This window comes from Wyeomyia smithii, chromosome 2, assembly GCF_029784165.1.
Source record: "Wyeomyia smithii strain HCP4-BCI-WySm-NY-G18 chromosome 2, ASM2978416v1, whole genome shotgun sequence".
NCBI lineage: Eukaryota > Metazoa > Arthropoda > Insecta > Diptera > Culicidae > Wyeomyia > Wyeomyia smithii.
The window spans coordinates 176543866-176565735 of NC_073695.1; the positions used below are offsets into that span (position 1 = coordinate 176543866).

General features: G+C 39.0%; 1 protein-coding gene across 1 annotated transcript in view; it reads right to left on the reverse strand.

Annotated features, from left to right (window-relative positions):
* Window positions 1–21870, reverse strand: part of LOC129724205 (anoctamin-4) — a 39559-nt gene that overhangs the window by 15850 nt on the left and 1839 nt on the right. The window lies entirely within an intron of this gene.

Here is a 21870-nt window from a genome sequence, read left to right on the forward strand (position 1 = left end):
AGAAAGTTCTTGGCTTATCTACAGAATATATGATTACGAAATCATGTTGCTTATGTATGTACAGCTACAGATACATATGTATCTTTAGTTTAAAAAAATTAATAAGTACAAAAACAAAAACACAAAGTTAAGGATTGCTCGACAATAACCCGAGACAAAAATTTCGAATGAAGCATTTCTGGATGCACTCAATGTGAGTAAACCATAACTCGAAATGTGAACCGCAAACAAAACAGTTTTTATGCATAGTCGCACTAGTGAACAGTTAAGGGCACCAATATATTTGGATTCCGCAAACTCTTTTCTAGTTTTTATAATAGACCGTAATTATCGATTCCCGATCAGAAAGACAAAACAAACATGTAACAGAGGTTGTTAGTTTGTTATGTGAAAAACCTTTCAGATTGTGTTTTAATTTTGATCCCGTTAGGTGTTAAAATAACAGAAATCATAACAAAAAATATTCTACCAATATCAGACCCATATCAAACTTTGTTACTAACGTATCAGCTTTCTAACAAAATAAGATAGCTCATTGAACAGTATAATAACAACCATTGTTATAAGCAACAGGTTTTGATAGAGACGAAAAATTGTTAGATTTGTTTCAGAACAACTCTATTTCATGATTTGTTATTATAACTCATTCAGATTCAATTTTGTTATCAAAAGCAAATGGGAAAATACAAAATCGTATCAAAATATGTTATTTGTATCTCCCGTTGATAGAATTTTGTAATTTTTTAGTTATGCTCTTCTGATCGGGTTACCTTTGTTTATAATCATATTGAAGTTTTCTCTATTCGCGATCATCCAAAACAATATCAAAATCAGTAATAACGTTATAAGTCTGCATCATACATCACACTTTTTTTTTGAGAGGAAACTGATAATCGTAAATTTTGGAATACTAATATCGTTGCAGTCGCACCACACGATAAAATCAGCCCTCAGGCACCTCTACATAAAAAAGCTGTGCGCGAGATGAAAGGCGTATCATTGGATCGAAGGATATTGACATCATGACGAAACGTCCGCATATGGAGAAGAAAAATGAGCTTTTTCACGAAAACAACACTCCCGCTCATTCTGATCGCGATACGACTGATAAATTATAGGAATATCACTCTCTGTATTCGCCAGATTCAGTACCGAGTGACCAATTCCTGTTTTCCGGATCGCGAATGAGGCTCTCTTGCAAGCAGTTCCACCCGAATGAAGAGGTAGAGTTGAAAACAAATGACAAACTTGGCCAATGAATTCTATGTATAACAATTCCATTGTTTTACATTCTGTTATATTGTGTATACAGAGTGTTTCGTTCCTTGTTGTTAATATTTCGGGGGCCTACATTTTATAAAAAACTCTTCTACTTATATGCCCTAACGTTGATCTACTCAGAGCTATTTAACTTTTAAGTTTTTTGAATACTCTCCCTTAAAACAGCTTTAAATCTGAATGTATACCACTCAGAGCAGGTCTATTGCTTTTTTGAATTCTGAGAAAATTTCAAACTAGATATAGCCTTTACATTATAATTAAACCTGTTGAACTGCAGTTCGTTCTTAAACACCATCTCTCTATCTGCTTTAGCTTCTGAGACAATAAAATTTTAATGGAACAGGGTTGGTAAAGAATTTGTGGTTTGATTGCCAGTTTTTTGTTGGTGCTTTGTAAATAGAAACAGTAATACTACCAGGCCCGTAGCCACCTAATGGGCTAGGGGGGGGGGTCTTAGCCCCCCCGTGTTTGTATTGCCCCTAGCGAATTTTTTTCAATTTGCATAAATAAAGCGAATACTTCAACTATTCACATATTCTAGATTAGCTTTTGTATATTTAAGGTAAATGTATTACTTTTAAACTACTTTTTTAACAAAAAACCGTCAGTGAAATTTCTGTGCCCCATCACGCAAAACGGCGTAGCTACGGCTCTGAAAACTACTCTAAGTGGTATACATTCAGAATAAGAGTCTTTTTGAGGGGTTATATACCTTTTTAGTTTTCAAAAAAACAGAAAAAAAATTTATTGCATCATCTTCAAATACAACATCTTGAGAACATTTTCACAAATTTTCATAAAGATCTGAGCAATAGGGAGAAAGTTAGAGCGATTTGCAGCACGCCTCGCCACGGCCGCATAAACTTTACACGCGTTTATCTCGGAATAGTGTTTTTCGAAAAATGACTTTGCCGTGATCCTGGTTGCGGGAAAACTACTGAACCGATTTCCGAAAGTATAAAAGTGCTCCAAAGGGCCGAATGGCATATATCACTCGACTCAGCTCGACGGGCTGAGCATTTTCTGTATGTGTGTGTATGTGTGTGTGTGTGTGTGTGTGTGTGTGTGTGTGTGTGTGTGTGTGTGTGTGTGTGCATGTGTGTGCATGTGCAGATTTTTATTCTCACTCACTTTTCTCAGAGATGGCTGGACCGATTTTCATGAAATTAATTGCAAATGCAAGGTCTTGTTGCCCCATAAGTTCCTATTCAATTTTATTGTAATCGGATTTTTAGTTTAGAGGTTATGTATCAAAATGTAAAAATCATGAAATATCACTATCTCAAAAACAACACAACCGATTTGAACAAAATTGATTTCAAATGAACGGGCTACCTAAAAAACCCTTAACTTTCAAATTTCATAAAGATTGAACTCGTAGTTCAAAAGTTATGACAAGAAACGTGTTTTAAAGACTACTTAATCTCACTCATGTTTCTCAGAGATGGCTGAACCGATTTTCATAAAATCAGTGTCAAATGGAAGGTCTAGTTGCCCTATAAGACCCTGTTGATTTGTTTTGCAATCAGACTATTACTTTGTCTGTTATGTTTAAAAATGTGAAATCCAGCTTTGAAAAGGAACATATTTCGAAGACTACTTGAACTCACTCACTTTTCTCAGAGATGGCTGACCCGATTTCCAAAAAAATAGTGTCAACTAATGAGTCTAGCTGTCTCGTAACACCCTATTGAATTTTACTGTAATCGGACTGTAACTTCGTCTGTAAAGTACCAAAATGAAAAAATCACGAAACTTCATTATCTCAGAAACTACACAACCGATTTGATCAATATTATTATCAGATGAGCGGGATAGTTAAAGGTTAACTGATGAATTATGATTGAACGCGTGGTTTCAAAGTCTGGCTGCCCTATACGTTGCCATTTCATTTGATTATAATTGAACTTAAGCCACCGTTATGTATTTAATTGTCAATAAAACAACGAAAGTCTATTATTTCAAAGATTACACGACTTATTTGAACATAACTAGTGGCATACGAACGAGTCATCTCTCAAACTTACAAATAACAAACTTCATAACAATTTGATATGTGGCTCAAAAGTTATGGAAAGAAAAGAAATTCAAAGGCTATTTGAAACTATTCCTGCTTTGATTGACATATGTGGTCTCCACAAAATTTAAATGTGGTTTTGTACTATTTGAACGTTCCAAATTCATTGATTCCTTGCGATGTGTTTAATGTCTGCAAATGCACGACGAATCGGCCATAGGATATGATCAAAGTCAAAAGACAAATCGTTTGAAATGATTGGTTTTATAGAAATGACAACATCCTCGACTCTTGGCTTCTGTACATCGCCCTAATTCTGAATATATTCATATTGGGTGTTATTCGGTCATTTTCAGCAAATTTTCTGGCATCAATCTGACACCAGAAATACTCATATTGGGAGGAATTTAGTTTGGTTTTATCGAAATGACAACATCCTCGACTTTTGGCTTCTGTACATCGCCCCAATTCTGAATATATTCATATTGGGTGGTATTCGGTCATTTTCAGCAAATTTTCTGGCATCAATCTGATACCGGAAATACTCATATTGGGAGGTATTTAGTTATTTTGGTTGTTTTCCAGAAATTAACAGTGGTCGTCTTTGAATTCAAAATGGTGTCAAGGGTCAATGTTTGGTTTCTATGCATCATCTCAATTACGGAAATATCCATGTTGAATATTATTTGGTCATTTGTTATTGTTAGCTCATTGCATCATTCTGGTTCCAGAGATACTCATATTGGATGGTATTTGGTTATTTTAGGCCGTTTTTCACAAACCGGAATTCGCCATCTTGGATTTCAAAATGGTATATAAGATAATTTCTGGCCTCTGAGCTTCATTCTGGTTGAAGAAAAACCCATATTGGGTGTAATTCGTTTATTTTCCGCTGTTTCCCAGGAACCGGTTGTCGCCAATCTAGAATCCCAAATTGGGGTCATTGGTCGATTTCAGCTGCTGTGTATCATTCTAGATCCGAGGATACTCATGTTAGACGGAAATCGGCCATTATGGCTGTTTTCCAGAAACCACAAGTTGCCATCCTACAATTCATAATGGTGTCCGAAGCCGATTTGTGGTTCCAGTGCACCATTACGATTCCGAAAATACCCATATTGGGTGGTGTTTGGTCGTTTGCCGCTGTTTTTCCGAAACCGGAAGTCACCATCTTAGAATTCAAAATGGTATCTGTGGTCGAATTTAGCTCCTTTTTGTTACATATTTGTTACCTCTAAAAACATTCACATACCGAATTCAGTTGTATTTTCTTCATTGGTTCTTGAGCTGTACGTTTCAAATTTGTGTTCATTTGTATGGGACCCCTCCCTTATAGGAAAGGGAAAGGTGTCAAACCATTATGCACATATTTGTTACCTCTAAAAATATTCACCTGCCGAATTTGGTTCCATTTAGTTGGTTAGTTCTCGAGATGTGCAGAAATTTGTGTTTCATTTGTATGGCACTACTCCCTTCCAAAAGAAGGAGGGGTGTCAAAACATTATGGACATATTTTCTACCACTAAAAACATTTACCTCCCAAATTTGGTTCCATTTAGTTGATTAGTTCTCGAGATGTGCAGAAATTTGTGTTTCAATTGTATGGAACCCCTCCCTTCCAGAAAAAGGAGGGGTCTCAAACTATCATAGGAACCTTTATCGGCATCATAAACCCCTACATACAAATTTTCACGTCGATCGGTTCGGTAGTTTTCGAGCCTATATGGATCAGACAGACAGACAGACAGGACTGCATTTTTATATGTATATAGACCACAACATCAATTTTTTAGAACCTAAAGAGTGAATATACATTTATTGGATTGAAGTGTTCATGTAAATCTATTTTTACAAATAACAAGTTTAAATGAGAAAGGCTGGGTCTGACCGCTAGGTGGATTAATTTAGGTTTTTTTTTATAATTTTCGTTTTAAAATTCGCCGGTTCTTGAACGATCGCTTTTTAAAACATACAGTTACATTTTGCCGCAAAAAATTTTTAATGCAATTTTTAGCGCTCAAAACGTACTTTTTGTGGTAAAAACGTTCCCGTTTGCACTGAAAACAAAATACTCATAAAAGCGCTCGTTCAAGGACACGGCACACTTCTAAACTAATGAAATATTATTTGTTTTTATTTCAGTTGACCCGCTGAGTCTCTATCAGGTTCACCGCAAGCCTCTGCAAAAAACACGAATTAATCCACCTAGCGATGAGACCTAGCCTTTCTCATTCGCACATTTTTATTTGTTAAAACAAATTTGCCAAATTAAAAACTTCGACTATTCGAAAAAGATTACCTACATCTTGATAATTTCAACTGGATTCATAGTTTACTTCAAATAAAAGATAAAGGGTAACCAACAGCACATTTTGAATTAAACATTCCCACACACATATAAAAACATGTACAGATACACGCTCATACATATTACATTTGAAGGAATATGTTTCGAATTTAATTTTTTTTATGATTGTCACGTCACTGTGCGTTTTTCAGGTAGGGGCCGGGAATGAACTTAAGATTTAATTTTGAAATCCGAAACTGCAGCTTCCGTCTTTCGGAATACATCCTAGAATTGCCACATACGATCCACTGAAGGTATTTTCACTATTGCGTACCAAGAATAGTGATGTCGTATCTCAAGTAAATGAATTTCATAACGATAAAAGTATAATGTATGAAATTTGACATAATATTTTTGAAATGAGTTGTGGCAAAAGATGAAAAAAATGATTCCTAATTTCGAACAATTTAATTCCTGGCAACGCCGAGAAACTTCAACTTAAATAAAAATGATGTTGAGGCCACTTATTTCATTCTAAGCAGCTGGTTTTAAACAGTCTTTGGGTTTCATTTCTTTCCGAATCTTTTGAACCACATCATGAATTAATATGAAATAAATTACTTGTTAGTTGCTATGGTATTGAAGTTTTGTGATTTTCACATTTTGGTACATAACGGACAAAGTTCCAACCCGCTTACAGTGTAATTGAATAGTGTATTATGGGGTAGCTGGACCATTCATTTGACACTAATTTCGTGGGAATCGATTCAACCATCTCTGAGAAAAATGAGTGAGCTTGAGTCTTTGAAATATGTTTCCTTTCAAGACGTGACTTCACATTTTCATACCTACCGGACAAAGTTACGGTCCGATTGCAATAATAATTCAATAGGCCTTCCATACAATACTGATTTTGTAAAAATCGGTCCAGTCATTTCTAAGAAAAATGGATTAGTTTCAACAGCCTCCAGAACACGTTTTTTTCAATAACATTTGATTCGCATGTTCAATTATTATGAAAATCATTAGTTAAGGATTTTCAAGGCAGTCTTTCCATTTGACACCAGTTTGCGTAATTTGGGAGATAATAAAGTCTCGTGATTTTCACATTTTGAAACGTAGTGCCTAAGCTAAAGGTACGGTGACAGTGAAATTCAGTAGCTCCTATGGGGCCACTAGACTTTTCATTTGCAACTGATTTCGTGAAAATCGGTTAAGCCATCTCTGAGAAAAGTGAGTGAGATTAAATAGTATCTGGATAACTATTCTTTACATAAGTTTTGAACCATTTGACACCAATATTATTGAAATCGGTTGTGTGGTTTCTGAGATATTGATGTTTCGTGATTTTTACATTTTGATGCATAACCTCTAAACTAAAAATCCGATTACAATGAAATTCAATAGCAACCTATGGCGCAACTAGACCTTTAATTTGCAATTAATTTTATTTTCCACAATTTTATTTATTCACCTTTCACCTTTATTGTTTATAACATAACAAGGATTAATACTAATATACTAATTGAACTATTTTGGTTGGCCTGCACCCTCAGTGAGATTCAAATCTCTTTGAAGGGGATGCTCGTAAGTTTACAGTTCTCAGATAACGTTCGTCTAACGTAAGAAATGTGGAAGCTTAAGCCTTACTAATCGTGACACGATATTTTTAAATTGTTTTAAGTTTGTCTCGCCTTTCAATGTTGCTGGTACCGCGTTGTATAGTTTTTTTTCCATAGTACGAAAAAGCTCTTTACCCGAATTTGCTATTTACTCTTGCCATTGTGAGATTTGACTGGTTTCTAGTGAAGTGGTTATGAGATGCTCGTTCAAACAGTTGATTATGATGGGTTGATGTGTTCCATTAAATTTTATGCATTCGAATCAGAGTTTGCTTTTATCGAAGGGCTGCTACTGGCACGACAGATGCGGGTGCCTCTTCAAATAAACTAATTGTTGAGTACATACGAGGTTTCCGGTAAACTGCTTTCAGGCACCGGTTTTGAAGAGTTTGTAATGACCTTATTTTATACTGGCTTGCTGCCCCCCAGTTTGAGATCATGTACTGTAATTTGGTTTGTACGAAGGCATGATATAAATTAATCATCTGTTTTGTCGGTAAATAGTTGGAAACTTTATACAAAAGTCCGCAAGTTTACTGATTTCAGACTTCAGTTTTCTTATGTGGCTGTACCATTTGAGATTTGTATCAAATATTAGGCCTAGATACTTTTAAGTCTCCACTTTCTCGATTGTTTCAAGGTTTACTATCAAAGCATCGCTTGTGGGTCATCTGAAGCGGGTGGAATCGAAGATTAAATATTTAGTTTTTGATATGTTGAGGGATAGTAAGTTTTCAGCGAAGTAGCAACTTTTCCATTTCCTCTTTCATTTGTTGTACAATTTGATTCGAGTCAGTAGATGCATAAGACAAGAACGTATCGAAAGCGGTAAGTGTGCTAGATCCAGAGCGAAAACCATATTGATGACTGTATAAAACTTCATTATTTTATTTTTATTTATTTCTTGTTTATTGTCCAATAGCGTAAGGCGAACCTTTTTAATTTGCTATCTCCGAATGTCGACGTAGTCACACTTTAATAATTATTTTAAATCTAACAACTTACTGACGGTTCCAAAAATCTAATCTAGCCCCTTTTGAAAAATGCTTTCGACGTGAAACGTTTCAATGAGGTAGTTAGAGAGTTCCAATTTGTCACACCATGCACAAACAGCGAATTGGCGTAGCCTAAGGTCGTGTTTACAGGGACCACCAAGTTTTGTCGGCGTTGTCCTCGGAGAAAATTTAGTTTTCGGTACAGAGGTGCAGGAGCTCGCGAAGTGATGAGATTATGCAAGAATATGCACGAGCGGTGGTTGTATAGGACGTTCAAAGGGCATCCCAAAAGGTTCCTCTGTAAATGGGTAGCAGAAGAGTATCTACTCAGTCCGTAGACATATCGTACCCACCTGTTCACTGCCACATGTAGGCTTCACGTGAACAGCGTCGCCAAAAAGGAAGTGAGGCAGAATTAATGCCTTGAAGAGCTTTAGCTTGATAGTAGTAGACGCTGATGTTGTGTTGCAACGCAATGTACGCAAAGCAGCGTAAATCTTGTCACATTGTTGGTTGATAATTCCGTCCCGTGAGAGGTCAGTGTGGAACAGAAACCCCAAGTTGATCGCACTGGTCGAATACTCGATAGACTGGTCATAACTGGTGGTAATGCAGTCAGATCCAGTCGATAATTCCTACGTTTTCTCATCCACATTGCAACACTTTTAGAGCTGCTGATTGGCAAACCATTTTTCCTGGACCATAAAGATATTCGGGTAAGGTCTTCGTTAACCATGCGTACAATTTCAGCTGCAGGTACACCCGTTTGAAGAGTATACAGTTGGACATCGTCATCGACATTACCATTGAAGAATTAATTTATTCGGATTTCTAACAGTTTCTCGAGTATTTTGCTTAGAACAGATAAGATGGAAATTGATCTATAATTACTGATCTGCGCTGTATTGCCACCCTTGTGCAAGGGAATAACCTTCGCAATCTTTAGAAAATCGGGGAAAATTTCCGTAGTGATCGATTGGTTGAAAACATCTCGCAACAAAACAGAAAATACATTATGATGTAGCTTGAGAAAGTATTGGAAATTCATCGGGACCACAGTTTTTGTTGGTGTCAAGATCCCTTATCACGACAATTACTTCTTGCTCCGAAGCAGGTCGCAGGAAAATGGAGTTAGTTAATGGAGACAGACTGGCAAATTTGTTAACATCACGAGAACTAATAATTGTCGAGACTAACTGGAGTCCAACCTTACAGAAATACTCATTAAAAGCATTTGTAACTGTTTCACCATGCGTGACGACATCTGTTCCAATCTTCAGTTTTATTGTTTCCTTGCTTTCTTTACTGAAGCCTAGTACCTTTTTCAGATTTTTCCACATTTCAGTTTGATTACCATTGGAAAAAAGTTTGGAAAAGTAGTTTATCTTCGCAAATTTCTTGGCTTGTTGCACTTTTTTGGAAATATGCAACCAAAGTCCTCGTAGATGGGTTCCTGCAGGATGCCTCTTGTAGATCCGTGATACATTTTATTAAATTCGAATTAACTTCCAAACGTCGAAAGTCATCCAAGGACAGTAGCCTTTAATTTTAGCTTGGACGGTAACTTTTCTCGAAAATTTCTCCTTCAGCTGCTGATACAAATCCACAACGTTCTTCAACCTATTCTCCGGCGAGCTCTGTGGCAGATCAGATAACCCAGCGATGAGAGCTTCATTTAGCTTGGTATTGTCCACTATAATTTTTTCTAGTGTTCGCAAGTTCACGGTTTTCCGCAACTTGAAAGTCGATAAGATCAAGCTATGATCACTCTCATCTGTATGAATAGTCTCATTCAATACAAATGGTTGTTGACTCTCAGAACACACAACATGATCTAAAATGTTATCGCTACTACTAGGTCTAGTTGTATACGAATTTGTCACGTCGAAGTTATAACATTTTAATTGATCCACATATTCTTGAACAGTCGTGTTATTTAAATGGTTGAATGGAATGTTCACATCTCCAAAAATTACACAATCAATGCACATATGAGACGACAAAACTGTCTCTAATCTATCTAGGAGCCCAGCATGACCGAAAGACGGTGGTGATATAAACTGCTAAACCTCCTCCTCGAGCCTGTAGTCTGCAGGAAAAAATACTTCGATAACCATCGATTTGCGAGTTCTTGATTCTGTCTTCCTTTATCCAGGTCTCACCAACGGCAACAACATCGATTTAATGAAAATACAATGTTAAAACTTCTCTGATGTAGCCCAACTTCTCCGGTTCATTCATGCCTAGAATATTGAATTGTAGAATTCTCAACGAAAGGTTATACGGCTCTTGTAGCTTCCTTACTTCACGAAGAAAATCTCTACCGAATGCTCTCATTTCATCTCTGATTGTAATCCTATTTGTCGATCCAGTGCAACCGTCTAACACAGCAGAAGCCAATAAAACACCATACAGCCGCTTGCGCTCGAAAAACTGTTCTTTAACCTTTTCAGTGCAGAACGTGACAAGAACCGGAGCATTTTTTTTTGTCTGAGTTTTTTGCAAATAACTGTCTGGTATCGACTATTGCAGTGCCCTCAAGTGAACAGCTGATAACTTCACCAACTTTATGGACCAACTTCAAAGTGTTTACATTTTCGACCAACGGTACCCCAAGCAGCATAGCATTTTTCGACAGTTTTGAACGATTTAATTTATCGAAATCCATTTCCAAGCGAACTACAGTCTGCGATAGCTCGCGGTGTTTGTTTTGCCAATCCAGTACCTCCTGCTTAGAACTGTTATATTCAGCCCTCAAGTTTGACAGCTTACATTTGAAAGCATCGAATTCTGACCGCAATGCATCAAACTCCTGGGATTTTTCAATTTGTCGGGTTGTCTCAACTACCGCCATCATCTGTCTTTGCGTATTTTCAACGGCGATACGAACTTGCGCAGATTCCTGCTTGACTTCTCGTATAGACTGACCAAGCAACTTTAGCTCGGAAATTATTTTATCGTCATGGGTTTGTTGATGGTTCAGCTTAGAAAACATCTCAGCACAACCACTGGTGCAGAAGAATGCCTTTTTCTTCACTCTTGCAATCGCATTCCCATAAATCTTTTTGCACCTGAAATGGGCACTTCTGCAGCAACTTACGCACTCTTTTACGCGCTTAGTTGTTTTTTCGAACAGAAAACATAACAAATCTCCACCGCAATCAGACATGGTTAAAATCTCTCTAAATGAAAACACTTTGCACTTGCTAGGTACGGATTAATCGATGGGCGCGGGGGGGTTTACTCCACGATGGTAGTTTTTGATTTGGCGGGGTGGCGGGGGCTGAGTACAACTTTACAGATGACAATGCCGTATTACTAAGAAAAGATAAAAAAAACTAATTTTTCGGTCTCCTTTTTGCTCATCTGTTTATTCGATATTCCGATAACCACAAAGGCACTAATCCCGTTTGCTGTTTGCGCTCCTCTTAAGGTATACTCCCCGGGTTTGCACTATACGGCTGTATCTCGCGTTGACTTTTTGATGGATTTTAGATCGTTTTTCAATTATCACGCCGTACGACTATTTATTTATTTATTTATTTATTTATTATCTATTTTCATTTGACCATATTGGTCTCCATGAAAGTTAGTGGATGGGGAAAAGCCTTTTGAGGCCATCCTCATGAAGGCATAAAAACCCCATCATCTTTTGTTAAGAATACATTTACTATTTTAAACATTTACAATATTACGCATCTACAATTTGTCAATAATAAAACTACAAACATTACGAACTAACATTAAATTCAACAAAATACATTGGGTTGCCCCGAGTCAGCATATAAAACATTGGTCCTAATATTATTCTATATGGTCACTTAAAAAATATTAGACATAGTCACTTTTCGTAGGAATTTGTTCGACGGTTCACCGAATTCGAAGATCTCTTCAACTGAAGTGAATGCTCGAACACATGCAGTGACAGGTTCATTGTAACCGAACATTGTGCGATGCACTCTGGGTTGTAGCAATCCAGCGGACCTTAGTGAGCGTTGCGGAGCGCGAAAATTCAGCAAAGATAGGGTTCTCGGTGAGTCAATTTCGCCATTCAATAACTTGGCCACAAATCCGGCTTGCTGGATTCTCCTGCGTCGTTCAAGCGTGTCAAGGCCAATAAGGCGACACCGCTCGGAATACGGTGGTAGGTTAGCGGGATCACGCCAGGGAAGATTTCTCAATGCTAAGCGGATAAATCTTTTTTGTACTCGTTCAATCCTCAGAGTCCAACTAAGCTGACAAGGAGACCAAATCAAACACGCATTTTCTAATATTGGTCTCACGAGTGAACAGTATAACGCCTTCAAACAGTATGGATCATTAAAATCACGTCCTATTTTACCAATGAAGCCGAGTTGTCGAGTTGCCCTAGAAATGATAAATGAGCGGTTCAGATTAAAGTTGAGCTTGGCATCGAGCAAAACACCAAGGTCGTTTACTTGATCCACTCTTTCGATCACATGACCATCAATCTTATAGTCGAACAGGACAGGATTCGCAATACGATGGAATGTCATGATCTGACATTTCGCAATACTAACTATGAGCCAGTTTCTGCGGCACCAACTATACACATAATACCAGATGCAGGTTCTGCTGCGGTTCTAATACAAATGCAGCAATTGCACTCTCTTGGCAATGATTTCTCACGAGTAGACGGGAACTATTCTTATTAACAGGCTAATTTCATGGTTAATTCCATAAGAATCGGTCCAGCCATCTCTGAGAAAAGTGAGTGAGAAAAAAAAGTTGCACATACACACACACATACACACACACATACACACACACATACACACACATACACACACATACACACACATACACACATACACATACATACACACACACACATACACACATAAATACATACATACAGAAAATGCTCAGTTCGTCGAACTGAGTCGAGTGGTATATGACATTCGGCCATTGGGACCACTTTTATACCTTTGGTTTTGCCAGTGATCGCTATACCTTTCTAGGAGAAAGGCAAAACCTTCTAGAGCCGTTTTACCCCATTTGGCACACTTGGCTTATACATGACATTAAAGCTCTTGAGTTGCTCTACAAATCGCCATATTCAGATATTTTTTCTAGCGATGTTGAGAAGAGTAGGAAGACCCTTAAAATTGACAATTTTTAAAAGAAAATGCGTTTTTTTCGTCATGTTACCTCTTTGCCATATATTGTGACCACAAGTTTTCAGAAAATACTACAAGGTATACAGCCCTAGGGTTGTATGAAATGGTGACGTGGGACTAAACACTGTAATTAGGGGATTTTTTGTTACAAAATATACAGAGTCTGCAGACAGAATCAATGTGTTTATTTTCAGCCTCCCCTGGAAATCAATTTTTGGAATATATTCAACAACACTCGAAGAAATATCATTGATATTTGGCGATATTATGCCTTTAGTAATTTTTTTTTTGCAAAAAAATATGTATTTAACAAGGCACAAGCATATCGTGCTTGTTGAAGAAGCACCAAGAATTTCTCATAATGCGTCAAAGTCAGAATTATCTCTATATCCTCAAAAACCAAATCCAATAATGCTTACGTTATCATAATGAATGGTTTTGTCTTATTTAACTCTAACTAAATCAAATCTATAGTATGGATATTACTTTCAAAATAATATGGAAGCCCTTACAAAGGTTCATCAATTGGAAAACATAAGAAAATATTTTGAACAAAATTACTAACAAGTTCCAGCAATTTTGAAATATAAAAAGAGATTCTGTACGAATCTTACTAAATAAACTACAAAATCACAAGCATTCGCAGGTTCTTACTCTTCTATAAATGTATATATTTAGGAATTTACTCTTTCGATACTATCCAGTCACGATTATTTAGTGAATATCGAAGATAAAATTTAAAAAATATCCGTTGCAAAAATTTACAATTCTTGTTGAGTAATTCATGGCAATCATATTTATGAAATAAACTTTCAATCACCATCAACAGCAGCATTGTAGTTTTTCCTCAATTGCATACGAATAGAAATGTACGAACAAAAGTGTACCACTGCAATACGAATAGTACTGCTGCAGTACGAATAGAAGAGTACCAATGCAATCATAGACGACGAGAGACCTGCGGTTCTATACTCCACTGGTACTGTTGCTTTTACTGGCATGTTTTCTTTCAAGACATCAGTGTTTATTAGGTTCTACAGTACCTAACACGCAGGTTTAGAGATTGTTCAAGGATGGGTATTGTTTCAAACTTTTAGGAAAACTTTTACCTTCGAGACATCATATTAGTCTAAGCTCATGGAAGGAAAAATAAATTGACCTATTGGGACGGGGAGACTCTGTCAATTTTTATTTCGAAATTGATACAGGGAATATCACAGGGAACGGATGGTGTCCATTCACGTCGTCTGTGCTAGGAATGCTCGCATGTAATTGGTTCATTATTCGCGTAAATTTGTTATTGAAATTATTATCAATTTTACCGCTTAGCAATGAAATTAGAGTGATAATTAACACATTACAAAATTGTTATACATTTTATCTATCCAACAACATATTGGTTCATTCCGCGTTGAACACCCGACAGAAACGGACGTGCAAAGTGGTCGCTCTATTACAATCCGGTCCGTGTGTACGAATAGCCAAACAAAAGAGTGTATTATTCAAGGCCATCAGTTGACAGTCGAGTCCGTGTCGCTGTGCTGAGTGATCTCACACCCGGCTCACTGCTGGTGGCTGTATTGGTGCTGCTGTACTGGTGCTGCTGGCTGCTTTGGGTGCAGCTTCGAACGATCGGACAACCACTGCTGGAAGGAAGAAGTAAAGAGGTACGTGTTCTTGTCGGCGCAAGTGCGCTAGTGCGCTACATTTAGCGCGATGGATGTAGATCCCTCGCCTCCCGTGCCACCATCCCCGAACCCCCCTGACCCTGACCCTTCTGTTACCTCCTCCCCTGTTCATTCTCCAGTCCCCCCTCGCCCCAGGCTTTACCCGGACGGATCTCAACAGGGCAGCTATACTGTTTATTTTCGTCCAAAGGCAGGAGTGAATTCAAAGCGATTAAACATACTGCAAATTTCAAAAGACCTGACGAAGGGGTACAAGGCCGTGACCGAAATTTCCAAGGTCCGACCTAACAAGCTCCGTGTCGTGGTCAGTGATCTGGCACAGGCCAATGCTATCGCTTGCTCTGAGCTCTTCACACGCGAGTATCGCGTTTACATACCCGCACGAGACGTGGAGATCGACGGTGTCATAACCGATTCGAGTCTGTCTGTCGAGTTGCTTCAAAAATACCGAAACACAGGCGAAGATTTTGGATTGTAAGCATCTGCGGTCCATGTCTCTCGTCGGCGGTAAAAAAGTTTACACTCCGTCAGACTCGTTTCGCGTTACGTTTGCCGGATCTGCACTCCCTAGCCACGTCTCGATCGACCGGGTTCGTCTGCCTGTGCGATTGTATGTACCCCGTGTTATGAATTGCACCAATTGCAAGCAGTTAGGCCACACAGCCGCCTACTGCTGCAATAAGGCACGATGTAGCAAGTGTGGGGAGACTCATGCGGAAGATTCTTGCAGTGTTAATGCTGAAAAATGTATTCACTGTGGGGAAAACCAGCATGAGCTCTCCACATGCCCGGTGTACATGCAGCGCGAGATAAAATCAAGCGGTCACTTAAGGAGCGTTCAAAGCGTTCTTACGCTGAGATGCTGAAGAAGACCGTGACCACTTCTACCATAACATCGAACCCCTTTGATCTGTTGCCCTCTGATGAAACCGATTCTGACGATTCATCAGCGGGAACATCTTATGCCAATCCTGGGGAGTCTAGGAAGAGGAAAAATGTTTCTTCTCCTAAACTTCCCCGTAAAGGTCCTAAGATTTCCCAAAGTGTAATGAAAAGTACGAACAAACCAAACAGTGCTGCGGAAAAACCGAAGCAAACTCCTCCTGGGCTTGCAAATTTAAAGTCCCAGAAGGAGTTCCCAGCACTGCCAGGAACATCTAAAACCCCAGTTGTTCCTTTTGCACTCCCAGTTGATGAAACAAACTCTGGATTAGTGAAATTTTCTGACATTGTGGACTGGATTTTTGAAAACTTCAATGTACCCGATCCAATTAAAATTTTTTTACAGCATTCCTCCCAACAGTTAGATAATTTTTGAAGCAGTTGACTGCCCAATGGCCCCTCCTTGCAGCGATTGTATCCTTCGATGCCTAATTCAACTGCGTATATGAAGGATTCTATCTCTGTCTTACAGTGGAATTGTAGAAGTATTTTACCAAAAATTGATTCGTTCAAAGTTTTGATAAATAAAAACAAATGCGATGCATTTTCCCTTTGTGAAACTTGGCTTACTTCAAATGTTGATCTCAACTTCCATGATTTTAATATTATTCGCCTTGATCGAGACACCCCATATGGAGGAGTACTTTTAGGGATTAAAAAGTGCTATTCTTTCTATCGTATTAACCTCCCCTCGATTCCAGGCATCGAAGTTGTCGCATGTCAAATAACAATACAAGGTAAAGAGCTTTGTATTGCCTCAATATATATTCCTCCCAGAGCACAGGTTGGGCAACGGTTGCTCTTTGATTTAATAGAACTTCTTCCCTCGCCACGTTTGATTTTGGAAGACTTCAACTCTCATGGCGTGGCTTGGGGTTCCCCATACAATGATAACCGCTCCTCTTTAATCTATAACCTTTGCGATGACTTCGACATGACTATTTTAAACAACGGTGAAATGACACGTATCCCGAAACCTCCAGCGCGCCCAAGCGCTTTGGATCTATCCTTATGTTCGACGTCGCTACGGTTGGATTGCACATGGAAGGTAATCCTCGATCCTCACGGTAGCGACCATTTGCCTATTCTTATTTCAATTAATAACGGGTCAACTCGCATGCGACCAATTGACACTCCGTATGACCTCACACGGAATGTCGATTGGAAGTTATACGAGGAAATGATTTCAAAAGCGGTCGAGTCGATTCAACATCATCCACCACTTGAAGAATACAACCTCCTCGCGGGTTTGATTCTCGACGCCGCGTTGCAAGCCCAAACGAAGAAATATCCCGGCGTAACGATCAAAGAACGGCCTCCCACTCCGTGGTGGGACCAAGAGTGCTCCGATGTCTACACGCAAAGATCCGACGCGTTTAAGGCCTACCAGAAGGGAGGTATACCCGACGACTATATACGGTATTCGGAGCTTAATACCAAGCTTAAAAGCCTGGCTAAAGCAAAGAAACGCGGATATTGGCGTCGGTTCGTGAACGAGACGTCGAGGGAGACATCGATGAGCACTCTTTGGAACACAGCCCGAAGAATGCGGAATCGCGTAACGGTCAACGAAAGCGAAGAGTCTTCAAGTAGGTGGATATTTGATTTTGCCAGGAAAGTATGTCCGGACTCTGTTCCTGCGCAAAACTTTGTTCGCGATGCGTCTCCGGGCCACGACGCGATAGAATCACCTTTTACGATGGCAGAATTTTCAGTTGCCCTCCTGTCCTGTAACAATAACGCGCCTGGGTTAGATAGAATCAAATTCAACTTGTTGAAGAATCTACCCGGCAATGCCAAGAGGCGCTTGTTGAACTTGTTCAATAAGTTCCTGGAGCAAAACATTGTACCGCAGGATTGGAGGCAAGTGAAGGTGATCGCCATCCAAAAACCAGGGAAATCAGCTTCTGATCACAACTCTTATAGGCCGATTGCAATGCTATCCTGTATCCGGAAATTGATGGAAAAAATGATACTCCGTCGTTTAGACCATTGGGTCGAATCAAATGGTATCCCGATCAGAAGGGCAAAACAAAATTGTAACAGAAGCTGTTAATGTGTTATGAGGAAAACCTTTCAGGTTGTGTTTTCAATTTGATCCCGTTAGGTGTTAAAATAACAGAAATTGTAACAAAAATGATTCCACTAGTATCAAACCCATATCAAGCTTTGTTACTAACGTATCAGCTTTCTAACAAAATAAGATAGCATATAGAACAGTATGATAACAACCATTGTTAGAAATAACAGGTTTTGATAGAGATGAAAAATCTGTTAGACTTGTTTCAGAACAACTTCATTCCAGAATTTGTTATCATAACTCATTCAGATTAAATTTCGTTATCAAAAGCATATGGGAAAGTACAAAATCGTATCAAAGTTTGTTATTTGTATCTCTTGTTGATATAATTTTGTAATTTTTTAGTTATGCTCTTCTGATCGGGATACTATCAGATACTCAATTTGGTTTCCGCCGTGCCAAAGGGACGAATGATTGTCTTGCGTTGCTTACAACAGATATTCAGCTGGCGTATGCTCGCAATGAACAAATGGCGTCTGCGTTCTTGGACATTAAGGGGGCTTTTGATTCCGTTTCTATTGACATTCTCTCGGGTAAACTTCACCGCAAAGGATTTTCTCCAATTTTGAACAATTTTTTGCACAATTTGTTGTCCGAAAAGCACATGCATTTTACGCACGGCGATTTGGCAACTTTTCGCATTAGCTATATGGGCCTTCCCCAGGGCTCATGTTTAAGCCCCCTTCTTTACAACTTTTATGTAAATGACATCGACGAATGTCTGGCAAATTCATGCACGATAAGGCAACTTGCAGACGACAGTGTAATCTCTGTTACAGGAGCCAAAGCTGCCGATTTGCAAGGACCATTGCAAGATACCTTGGACAATTTGTCTGCTTGGGCTTTACAGCTAGGTATCGAATTCTCTCCGGAGAAGACTGAGATAGTAGTTTTTTCTAGGAAGCATGAACCTGCTCAGCTTCAAACACAATTAATGGGTAAAACGATTTCTCAGGTTTTGGTACACAAATATCTTGGTGTCTGGTTCGACTCTAAAAGCACCTGGGGTTGTCACGTGAGGTATCTGATGAAAAAATGTCAACAAAGAGTGAATTTTCTTCGTACAATAACCGGACAATGGTGGGGAGCCCACACAGGAGACCTTATAAGGCTTTACCAAACAACGATACTGTCTGTTATTGAGTGCGGGTGTTTCTGCTTCCGCTCCGCAGCAAACACACATTTGATCAAACTGGAGCGAATACAATATCGTTGTTTGCGTATCGCCTTGGGTTGCATGCAATCGACCCATACGATGAGTTTGGAGATCTTAGCTGGAGTACTACCATTGAAAAACCGCTTCTGGAGCCTGTCTTCTCGTATTCTAATCGAATGTGAGGTCTTGAACCGTCCCGTGATTGAAAATTTAGAAAGGTTAATCGAACTTAATTCTCAAACCCGTTTTATGACATTGTATTTCAATCACATGTCCCAAAATATTAACCCTTCTTCGAATATTCCAAATCGTGTCGATTTATCAAATACTTTTGATTCTACTGTGTTTTTCGATACATCCATGATAGAAGAAACTCGTGGAATCTCGGATCATTTACGCGTGCAGCAGATCCCTAAAATTTTTTCCAATAAATATCGAAACATCAACTGCAACAATATGTTCTACACTGACGGATCACTTCTTGATGGGTTCACTGGCTTCGGTATTTTCAATAACAATTTAACCGTCTCCCATAAGCTCGATAATCCTGCTTCTGTTTACGTCGCAGAATTAGCTGCAATTCAGTACACCCTAGGGATTATCGAAAAAATGCCCACGGACCATTATTTCATCTTTACGGACAGTCTCAGTTCCATTGAGGCTCTCCGATCGATGAAAGATGTTAAGCACTCTCCGTATTTCCTGGGGAAAATACGGGAACATCTGAGTGCTTTATCCGAAAAATCTACTCAGATTACCTTAGCGTGGGTCCCTTCTCACTGCTCGATACCGGGCAATGAGAAAGCGGACTCTTTGGCTAAGGTGGGCGCAACAAATGGTGATATTTATGAAAGACCAATTGCCTTTAATGTATTTTTCGCATTTGTACGTCAGAATACGATCATCAGTTGGCAAAATTCTTGGACCAAGGGGGAACTGGGAAGGTGGTTACATTCCATAATCCCCAAGGTATCGACGAACCCGTGGTTCAAGGGGTTGGATGTAGGTCGGGATTTCATTTGCGTGATGTCCCGGCTTATGTCCAATCACTATAGATTTGACGCGCATCTCCGTCGTGTTGGGCTCGGGGAGAGTGGTATCTGTGCCTGTGGTGAAGGTTATCACGACATAGAGCACGTTGTTTGGTCATGTCCTGTACACCGTGACGCCAGGTCTAGATTAATAGCTCCCCTGCAGGCCGAAGGTAGGCAGCCGGCTGTTCCTGTTCGTGATGTCTTGGCGAGCCGTGACCTATCCTACATGTCCCTTATATACGTTTTCCTGAAATCCATCCACGCCCCAGTTTAGTCCTATCCCCTTCCGCCTACATCCAACCAAACGACAAGAACACGTTAAGACCCCGGATCCGAAACAGCAATCAGACCCGCACGATACTCTCAAGGCCCGATGGAAACAACCCAATATGCCAGTCCGTAATATCTTGGCCCAGCAGCGGAACAAATTTAATATGCTGCTTACCTAGGCAATGAAAACCATCAAACAGCAAACCTGTGCTTTTGCAAAATGCTAAATATTCTAGCTTCAAGTTAGATTTAGTTTTAGCTCGTAGTCGGCAGCGAGGATAAAAAATTTGCTTTTAGTTATTAAGATACTTTAGAAAGTAAGCTACCAGATATAATTGGCGCCGTTAAACATTGAATTGTATTTGTGCCGTGTCAAATAAACTATAGATGAAGAAAAAAAAAAACATATTGGTTATTGTTATCCATCATGTGGTTATGCTGTTATTAGCGTTTGAAATCTGACGCAACATTTGCCCGTTTCATTTCCAATTTTACAGAATGCATCCCAGTATAGTAAACAAAGACGTGTCCCACGTCAAAATTCATCAAGTCTAGCAGGAGTTATTGCACTTTCTAGCATTTGGACGTTTTTGGACATATCATTTTCAAGGGCCGTTTTACCCCACTTGACCTCAATGAAAAAAATTGAAATTTTGCAAAACTTCCTACCTTGAATAGACAAAAAAACGCTGAAAATTTCAGCCCAATCGGAGAACATCAAAACAACGTCCCTCAGAAAGGCGGTTGCGGCTCTCGCGAACTGGCTCTTAACAGCTCGTCGTCTCAAACTGTAACGAATGTTGGTGTTTGACATCATAGTTAGAAGGAAATATCGACTATCCTGAACTATTACAACAAATTAACTTCAACTTTACAATGCAAGTACGGGATGCGCTTGCTAGCGCTTGTAACACCTATTTATGACTTTTTAAGAAATATCGAGTATCACATTTGCTTATCTCCTTGCTTTTTCTCATTTTTTCTCTCAACACAACCACCCTCAAAAAGTTTCACACTCTGTTATTTTCCCTTCTGTCTCTAATTAACCTTTTTAGAGAAGCATGAATCAGCGCTTCTTTCTGAGAGACATGATCCACCAAACTTAGATATGAGTTTTGATTTCCATTAGATAAGGAACCATCACCCCTCAATTAATAGTATAAAGAATTAATATTTAGTCATATAGAGAAGAACTTTAATGCTATTGTTAGCCGTAGGTTTAAATGACACGTATTTTCAAATTGTGTTTTGAGAGGAGAAAAGATGAGAGGGTTTTTATGCCTGTTTGAGGAGGAGCAGTCGGGATACAGGCTCTTTTCAAGCTGGCTTTTCCCTACTCCAGGAGGCATTCGGCCTC